This window comes from Crocodylus porosus, unplaced genomic scaffold (assembly GCF_001723895.1).
Source record: "Crocodylus porosus isolate Cpor-Errol unplaced genomic scaffold, CroPor_comp1, whole genome shotgun sequence".
Taxonomy (NCBI): domain Eukaryota; kingdom Metazoa; phylum Chordata; order Crocodylia; family Crocodylidae; genus Crocodylus; species Crocodylus porosus.
In genome coordinates, this window is record NW_017728925.1 from 7,517,314 (window position 1) to 7,526,612 (window position 9,299).

Below are 9,299 nucleotides of genomic sequence, written 5' to 3' on the forward strand. Positions count from 1 at the left end.
TTTGACCCCAGTACTCTTTCCTGCCATGGCAGGGGGTCAGACTAGATGATCTACTCAGGTCCCTTCTGACCCTAGAAACTATGAAACTATGAAACCACTCAGTAACTAGTGTGTGGTCCTATGTATAAACTGTTCATTGCAGAAGAGAGTCTAAATGTAGGTTCTAAGATCTTGGGAAGCAGTTTGCATTTGCCATGCTGCTGTTGTCTCAGGCACTTATACTACGGCCCAGGAAAGACAAATAGACCTCTGAAAATATCTGTTCAGGAAGAGGTTTTCCACAGAACCTATAAAACATTCATAACACCTCCATTGTGCTGTAAATCCTTAGCAGGAGTTGATAACAGTGCATGAATTTTTAATGTAACATTTATAAATGGTTATTAAAACTATCCTTAAAGTAAAGTGTCAGTTTATTTTTAATTAACTGTTGGCTATTTAAGCTCCTGGGTGGCCCGGGGGCAGACCAACAGTCTAACAAGTTAATATTCTAGAGTAACCCTTCATTTTCTGCCTGGTCATACTGATAAACCAATGGAGGATCTTCATAGGGCCAACTTGGGACTGGACTGAGTTTTACTACTGGGTGCCAATGGAGTCTTTCATGGATTGAAATGTTTTAGTATTCCACATTGTAGCCTAGAGCTTCTTCTGGGCACTAATAGGAGTTATTTCTTAATATTTAGCAAATCCAATCAGTGTGCAGCAAAGCTGAGCAATTCCTAGAGGGACACAGCTTTGTCATGTATGTTGGGAACAAATTTCCATTGACGTCAATGGGTTTGGATTAGACCATAACCAATTTAACAGAAACCAAAGACACAAATTTCACACAACACTTTGGATTCTGACAATAGTAATTGATAATTTTCACTGCTGGATTTCATGAATAATCCAGTAAGAGTAGAGAAATTAGCATGTGACTTATTAAACTGATTAGCATGCGTTCAGTGACAAATATTACAATTCACTATACTGTGTGAAAATTGCTTTTGTTTAATATTTAACTATTTATTCCATAAAATATTCTCTTCAGCAAAATTTAAGCAACCGTGTGGAAACTGAGCCTGAAACGTTTGTGAGATTATTCTTCTTGTTAATAATTTACATTACAATATCGTAGACCAATGGCACTGTCTATGAGCTGGCAATTTTTCATGCTGAGCTCAGAATCAAGCAGATCTTCAAAAGTAAATGTGTTGGTGCATGATGGGAGATTTCATTAAAATAACAGGTTTTGGGACACACTAGATCCTGGTGAAAATACCAAAATGGTGAGATTGATCTTCAGGCTCTTTAGTCGAGCCCCCAAGGCATCTGGTACCAGTGCTACAACTTAGCCCTTTCTGCTGTTCTGTTCTGTACCTAAAGGGTTGATAGCTTGTGATGTTTTCTTCTTTCTTTTCTGCCAGCTGTTTTTTCCATGGACAAGCAGTGTCTAGGATAGTGTCTTTTTGCATGTGTAACTCTTCTAAATCATTAAGATATCTGGGTTTCTTTAGCTTTCTCTTGCCTTCTCCATCACAAGGTGAAATCCCAAAGGATTTCACTTTGTATTGTCTGTTACTGAGTTACATTTGTGACCCCATCACTTCTAACCCCTGGGGTAATGATATTAGCCATGCATTTCACAGTGAATGGTACTGGCTACTCGGTTATGCCTTCCCTAGTGTACAATCCTTGAGGCAGCGCTGAACAACTGCTGACAATAGGCATTGTATTCTCACCACATGTGTGGCATCTTCTTCCTTTGTTTATGGCTTCACTACTTTTCAGAACATGGTATCCTAGCCAGCTTATTTCCAAAGTACAACTGTAATTAGGCCCATTAAGTAGGCTCTTTCTAGTCCCTTAAAAGGGTGTAGGTTGTAGCCGTGTTGGTCTAAGGACATAGGCAGACAAAGTTCTTTGGATGAATCTGATATCTTTTATTTCAGCAACTTAAATAGTTAGAAAACAATTTTTAAGCAAGCTTTAGGGTTCAAAAACCCTTCATCAGGCTAAGGAAGTCTCTGCAATTGGTGTGTGCTCTTCCTGGATGGAGTGAATAGTGAAGAAGCCAGAGGCCGGGCTGGTCTGCATACAAGATGGGCAGTCAGTGAAGATGTAGATTGAGGAGTCAATGGGTGAGAGACAGGCTGGGTGCGGAGGGAGAGAAGTGGGATGAATAGTGGAGAAGTACCTGGGGAGTCAGATGTCAGGCAGGTTATAATGCGTCATAAATCCAATGTCTATATTTAGTCCATGATTTTTAGTATCCAGGAGGTTGATGAAGAGGAGTTCATACACTCGTCTGCGGGAAGTGTTGTGTAAGTTTCCTTTGAGGATCAGGACTGAGAGATTGGAAAGAGTGGTTTTCTTGTGGGAAATGTGCCCCCACAGGTAATTGGGTATTCCTGTCTTTGATAGATTTCCGGTATGCATTAATTCTGGTGTGCAGATAGCACTGAACCTCGCTAACCTCGTCACCAGAAGCAACCTTCCTCAGGCTCAGAACACACCAAATGGATCCAGACCATGCCATGACAAGAAATGCAAAACCTGCCAACACATCTCCACCCCTCCCCACAATTACTACACCCCACAACAGAGCCATCAGCATTCCCGGATCTTGCAGCTGCACCTCCAGAAATGTACTGCATCTCATCCAATGCACTGAATGCCCTGATAGAAAATGCGTAGGAGAGACCAAACAACAACTGTGCACCAGAATGAAACTTCCTTAGCCTGATGAAGGGTTTTTGAACTTGAAAGCTTGCTTAAAAATTGTTTTCCAGCTATTTAAGTTGGTCTAATAAAAACTATCAGATTTACCCAAAGAACCTTGTCTGCCTAGTCCCTTAAAAGGAACTTCATCCACCTTCTCAATTAGCCATTTTTCTGTGCATTTGTTTCCCACCTTTTAAAATGATCTTTGTGTTCTGCTTAGGTTTTTCTTTCCCCACGTATCTTAAATAATGTCTATGGACTTCCTCAGGTATTGAACTCAAAGCACTCCCCTTACAAGTTGGCTTTTGCTGATGGTGACAATGACACCTTTGTCTTGTCCAGACTGGATACAGAAATAATTTGAAAAAGGTCTTTTCTGGGCTAGGATATCTTAATCTGGGTTTGCATGCAGTTTAAGGTCATATAGTAAAAAGATGGGGTGACAAAGAGTTCCTTTGGAAGATTCATTTGCATTTCATTAATAGTGGTTAGTTTGCAGCTATGGATGGTGAGATCTGTCTTCCACGTGCCATAGCTAAATTTACAATTTTATATGATATAAATTCATGCAGTGGCATACATTCTCAGCATTTTCCATGTTTGTGAATGTGGGACTGAATCAAAGACCTCTTTGTTGTCTAGCCATACTTCCCTGTGGCTTCTTTTTTGTGGATCTGGCAGTCTTCATAATCTGTTTGCCAATAAGTAGTTGATCCTTGATACTTCTTTATTTCATTTTCACCCATTTTACTACCATGTGAAATAAGGTTCCTAGTTAGGGGGCATAGGTCTGAACTGATATGGCTGATGTGAACAGTCTGTAACAAGGCAGAGGGAAATGTGAGAACTGCTTGGTTCATGTTTTTGTTTTTCCTGATTAGCACAATTCTCTGATGCATCTTCCATTCAACATCTTCTCCTTCTAAACTTACCTGGAAATGTTGTGCTAATCTAGGTGCAATGATATAAACTAGTTAAACCAAAAGCCATGGATGCAATCTGGTCCAGGTGCTTTTGAGTGCCTGGTTGTCTGTACCATTTCTGTTGTTAGTCTTAGATTTTCCTGCCATTGAGCTTCTTCAGAGTCTTTAATAACATGGACACTGTTGTTGTTATCAACTGGACTGCTCCAGATTCCTCTTCAAAACTTGAGACACTGTTTTGGCATCTAGAAGTGGTGGGTTAACCCCAAGAGGTTTCTTGTAATAATCTCCTTTAGCTGGGGTTGAAAAATTGTTTGCTAAACTAAAATTTTGGAACGTTTGGGAGTTGCAGATATTTTCACAAGTATCAAGTGTTCATGCAGCCCCTGGTTAATACATAATGACAATCGCAAGTATTAAAAATTATGAGTCTCCTCTTCCCCTCGCTCCCCCTAAAAATCTTGAGATTTTAAAGGAAATAATAGAAGTGAGATTCTGTTTATTTGCCTGGTGGTCTCTTTGCTTTTGGGGGACAGTTACTTCATACTTCCAAGCTTTTTCAAGACTTGCAATCATATTGCTAGGTTTGCAACATGGTTAATAGTGCCTCAACAATGAAAGGGAAATGAACTCGATGCGTTCAACCTTGGCTGAATGCAACCTCCTGTTGCAAACTGCACGCAAATGATGTCTCTGAAATGGCTGTTCCAGTGACTGTGCCGGAGGACTAATCCACATTTCCTGATCTCTAAGGCTACTGTTCCAATGACAGAATAAACCTGCTGGTTAAAACTTCTGAAATCCACCTTTTTTGCTCTGCACTGGATTGCTTTTGATTACTAAGACATCTTTGTAAAGCATTGATTATTTATTGGATAAATGGTTTAATTCTGAAAGTGCTGATGAGACCCCAATTAGAGTTGTTTAAGACTCCAAATTTTGATTCAGCCAGAGCTTTACCCAAATCAAAACAAAAACAAGTGATTCCCCGCCCCACCTTGGATTATTATTTCATGGGAAATTCTCACATATAGAAATGACCCTATCAAACTATTTGCTTCACCTTTAGTATTTCCACTTTTATATTAATATAACATAGTGTATTGGATAGTACAGCACAATATATTCTAGGAAAAAAATCATTTGGGACTGTTGCAATGATATGATGGAAACAAAAGTGCTTCAGTTTTATTGAAACTAAATAGAATGTTTCCATTTTTTTCTTTGCAGATTTAGATGAAATTGCTACATTCCTGTGAAGCATTTCCATCTCCATTTCATTGGATCAGTATTTTGCTACAGAAAACCGTTCCATCAGAAAAAAATTGACTAGCCCTGCTTGGGGCTTTGCAGGTTAGAATGGTGCAAAAATAATAATAATAATAAAATAACACAATAGCGGAAGCAGAAGTACAGTGTTATGATTTATAAAACTGAAGCACTAGGATAGGGCTTAGGAACAGTTCCCAGCTCTACCTGCATAGATAGTCTGCTGTCTCAAACACAGATTTCTTCCATGACTTTCACGCACATCAAGGAGTAGGCTGTCCAGGGCTCAGCACTCAGTCAGGGCCTGATCCACACTCATCTTGGACACATGCTGAATTCCTTCAAACTCTGGGCCTGTTTACAGCTGCTTAGTTCTGTTATATATATGGGTTTTTTCTCCATTCCCCACTTCTAAAGCAAAACTAATGGCTGCATCTACACATGTGGTGAACTGTGGAGTAGACTAATTAGCTGCAGAGTAAACATCACCATTTACACATGTGATGCTATTAGACCACAGTAAACTAATTAACACTGCCATAAAACAGTACTGTTGGAAACAATATTAACCTTCGGTGTGGTAATTAACTGTGATCAAACATACGTGTAGAAAACTGACTGTAGGCATAAATTGTGCCCGGTTAGCCCAGCTAGCAGGAGGCAAGACTTGTGCCTGCTGTCCAGACACATGGCTCCACACTTTTAGCACCCTCATGCCCCAGCAAGCCCCTCCACGGTCCGATGTCACCACCGAAGCCTGGGGCTGACTCCCTGTGCCTCCAGCCCTGGCATAAGCTGATCCTCCCCTGCTCAAATTGCTGCTGTCCTGGGCTCACATGTAGATGCTGTGCCCAGGAGTAATTTATTCTTGCTCAAACCGCTCCGGATTTTCTTGCTTCAAATTCATTGCAGGTGTAGATACACCCAGTGGTTCCATCTTCTTCATGCTATGTTTTGTGTGCATCTTGTCTGTCTAGATTGTAAGCTCTTTCAGTCAGAGACTCTCTCACTACAGTTTTGTACGATGCCAAGCACAATGGGGCCCAATCCTCCCTTGGGTCTCTAGGCTTTACCATAATATAGATTCTAATTATTATATTACTGTCTCAGTATGGGGGATCTGTGGCTGCAGACTAATCTCTGTGTTGCACCCTGCTGACTTGCCTGGTGATTGAAGGCTAAATCTCCACAGACAAGTAGTTTATTTAAACTTTTTTCTTTTTTTCTTCCAGAGGCTTTTGAAAAGATCAGCCAGAGCATTGGGAAAGCATGAACTTCAATCTTCAGAGCATGCAAGCAACAAGGCATCAGCCGTCAGAGTGACACAAGCAGCAATTTCCTTCGGTAAACACTGTTCAATGCAGCACAGTTTCCTAGTGATTAAAGGAGTCTTGGAAATGTCACTGCCCCAACCAAATGAGATAATTTGTGTCCATTGTCACTGGGAATCAAGCCCTATTTTTTTTTTTAATTAAATTGTGAATATGAGTTGGGGCTGGGAGTTTCCTGGGTGCGCTGGCTGCAATATGGAAATGATGCCTGCGTAATTGTGCTCTCTAAATGAACTTGACTCCATGGTTGGTGTCAGGTTTTGCTAAGTGCCCTGGGCCAATGGAGACTAATTAGGAATGCATTAAATATTAAAGCACTCTGACACTGGGGCATTGATGGTGACAGAAGAAAAGAAATCCCGTAACCTAATCTGCACCCAACAGGAGTAATTTATGTTCCCTTATTTTAACAAAGGAAAATTCAATTATTTGGCCCATAGAAAATGTATTTCAAGGCAAAGTTAATTTAAAAAAAAATGCATACATGAAATAACATGCATGCTGTCAATACAGTCCGTTAGCATCCGTCTCCCTATAGTTCAGGCTTTGTTGATTGCCTCCATTTACAAACATGGGATGGAAAGGCAATTCTAGTAGTGTTGGCTGGATTAATCTCTCATCTGGAACGTGTGCAGGAAGAGAAGGGAGGCAGTTTATGCCTTTAGTCTTCAAGATCTCAGAGTTAGTGAAACCAGTCCCAAAGCCTGAAATAGCCATTATGGGCTTCTGTGGGAATAAAGATTTGCCAGGGTGTCTACTCTGGTCCTGCCACCTCCCTCAAATACATCCCTAGCTGGCAGCCACCCACACCAACTCCATCCTCATTCTGGTACCCATCTCTGCTCCATCCTTTTCCTGGTACCCACCCACTGGGTAGAAGCATTGCTTGGAGAGAACAGATATATATGCAATCTCTCTGTGCTGACCTAAGCATTAAGTAGGGCACTGTATATTTGTGGTGGATATGTATGCAATGGGGTAGTTGGATGAGAGTGAAGCGGCGTTTTACTCTGTAGAGGCTGTGCGTGTGTATGTGTGTGCATGTCGGGGCACGGGGGTGGAGTGCTAGTTCTATCTGTGGTGCATTGCTGGCTATGGTATGGATACAACTGTGTCTATGTGATAGGGCTTTGGGCTGTGGGGAAGGTCTTTGTTGGGACTTTTTTGCAAGTTATATCAATTAAAACTTACTCCTGTATGTCTAGAGTGAAACTACTCCTAACAACTCTACCTCCTTGTTGCCACTTCTCTATAGCTACCAGTTTCCAGTGCAATTTTGCACGACCTTTAGTTAACTACCCTGCTTTATCAGGTATCTCACTTTTTTGTGTCTGGCTATTTATCCCATTTAATCAAATTGGAAAGAGAATATATTGACCTCACCTTGCAGTAGTAACTCATGCACCTGTCTGACTGTCTGTCTTTCTATCTAAATATTGGTGTCATCTCTTGGACTGAATCTGTAGCTCATAGCTGTGAACAGGTGTCGGTCTCTTCCCAAACACATTTGCAAAGAGGACCATCCCTATTAAAAAATACACGTGCATATGCAAACTTGCGAGTACACAAAGACATATGCACCAACACCCATTCAGCCTCTGATACCTTTTTGATTTGCTCTCCCTTTTTGTTCTCTTCAGAAAGAAAAAAACCCCTACATTTATGAAATTACAGGAAGGCCATTTTCTAAAGGAAGTTGGTTGCCATGGGTTACCAGATGCTTATCTGTCACCAGCACTATTTTGCTAACTGCAGCCATTACAGGGAGAGGCTAAAGAGGCAAGGCTGGAGTCTGCCATGGACATCAAAGTGATACCTCTCCAGCTAACCTTTGCCAACAGAGAGGGAGAGAGACTGAAAACCAGTGAGAGACAGGGAGTGCTTTCCCAAGGGGGGCTGGGAAGCAACTTTCTCAGGGCTGCTGAGTTCACACAGCCTGGGTGAATACATGAAATGTGTGCTTGGAGTCTATTAGCACTGCCATTCCTTTGCAGCAGCTCATTGCAGGCCTGGCACTGCATATAAAATTGACTTGCAGCTTGTTACATAAAAAAAAAAAAAAAAAAAATGGGGGGTGGGAGGCAGAGAATTTCTCGGGTACCCAGAGAAAGAATTTCAGAATTGTATTTTGACAGCAAGATTGCTCTGAAAAGGTCAGGGCATGCGAGGGGGGTGAAAATTGCCAAATGAAGCTATTTTGTGAGTGTGCTGCAGAAGCTGTTCACAAATTCCCTTCCTCTGATGGTTTTGAGTGGTGCAGGAGCATGTAGGGAGGTATTACAGAAGGGGTTCCTCCAGCAAAGAATCAACTGCCAAAGCAGAAATACTTTGCCTTGGCACAAATGATAAATCCATCAATGGCAGATTAAGAAACTCAGCCATGTAAGTCCTTGGGGGTCAGATGGGATGGGCAAATACTTACTGCTCATGTGGGGTCTTGTTTTATGTTTGAATGCCTGCAGTGATTGGGCAGATCTAAGTATGGTTTAGCTGAAAAGTGGTTTTATTGACATTAGTCTTCTACTATGGGATCCCTGGCCCTAAAAGCCAGTGGTCCCATATCATCATAGCCATTGACATCCCCGATCCCCATATCTTCATGTCCTTACACTGGTGCTGTCATCTGATGGTTTACTGTCTGCGTAATACCTATTTCCTATGCTGTCCTTAGTCCTCAACTCTATGTCCTGAGGCTCTTCTTTTCTCTTATGTGGGCCCTGTATTCTGATGTGTCCCATGTGGGTCACTACTGCAGGCCTTATGACTGTCTGCAATTCATATTTCCTATGCTAATCCTTGGTTTCCACATCCTTCATGCTTCTTGTGCTGATGGGTTTTTTGGGTTGTTTTTTTTCATAGAATCAATGAGTGGGAAGGGACCTAGACAGATCATTGAGTCCAACACCCTGCCATGGGCAGGAAGGAGCATTGGGGGTGGCAGGGGTCATAAGACCCCAGCCAGGTGCCCATGCAGTCTCCTCTTGAAGATCTCCAGGGAAAGTGAGAGCACCACCTCTCTGGGAAGCCTATTCCAGGCTCTGGCCACCCTTACTGTGAAGTAGTTCTT

General features: G+C 41.7%; 1 long non-coding RNA gene across 2 annotated transcripts in view; it reads left to right on the plus strand.

Annotated features, from left to right (window-relative positions):
* The window catches only part of LOC109313859, a 93,031-nt gene that overhangs the window by 69,900 nt on the left and 13,832 nt on the right, over positions 1-9,299 (plus strand). For both annotated transcript variants that reach the window (XR_002102160.1, XR_002102159.1), the window contains exons 3-4: positions 4,863-4,985; positions 6,134-6,245. This is a non-coding gene — a long non-coding RNA (uncharacterized LOC109313859). The remainder of the gene's footprint in view (positions 1-4,862; positions 4,986-6,133; positions 6,246-9,299) is intronic.